The sequence below is a fragment of the Suncus etruscus genome, chromosome 7, assembly GCF_024139225.1.
Source record: "Suncus etruscus isolate mSunEtr1 chromosome 7, mSunEtr1.pri.cur, whole genome shotgun sequence".
Taxonomy (NCBI): Eukaryota; Metazoa; Chordata; class Mammalia; order Eulipotyphla; family Soricidae; genus Suncus; species Suncus etruscus.
The window spans coordinates 44,352,427-44,352,881 of NC_064854.1; positions in this window are offsets into that span (position 1 = coordinate 44,352,427).

Here is a 455-nt window from a genome sequence, read left to right on the forward strand (position 1 = left end):
TTTTAGGAAAATGGCGCAAAAAATAGCTCCCCATCCCCAGAAGAGCCAGCCCTCTGCAGCTGTTCGCCTCCTCAGAACTGTGCGTGCCTGTCAGCTTCGCGCTTCAAGGCGCCTCTGACAGGCCCCAGCTCCATCAGCTCCCAAGGCACTTGTCTCCCTCAATTCCCTCAGAAACTCCGTGACTTCAGCGCAGCGGTAAGGCGTTTGCCTTGCAGGGGGCTGATTCTGGCCAGGTCGCCCCGCCCCTCCGACACCTGGCCCTCGAGGCTCTTCTGGGCTTAGCTCTCCGGTATCCAATCAGAGACGGCTGACGCTCCCCAGTGACTTTCTATTGGTCCTTTATAGCTCCGCTCTCGGTTCCAATTGGCTCCGCTCGCTGCAGCGTCGCGCGCGTTCGAAGAACGCAGCCAATGGGAGCAGTCTGTAGGCGGGCCGACAGAAGCAGGCGCCCGACC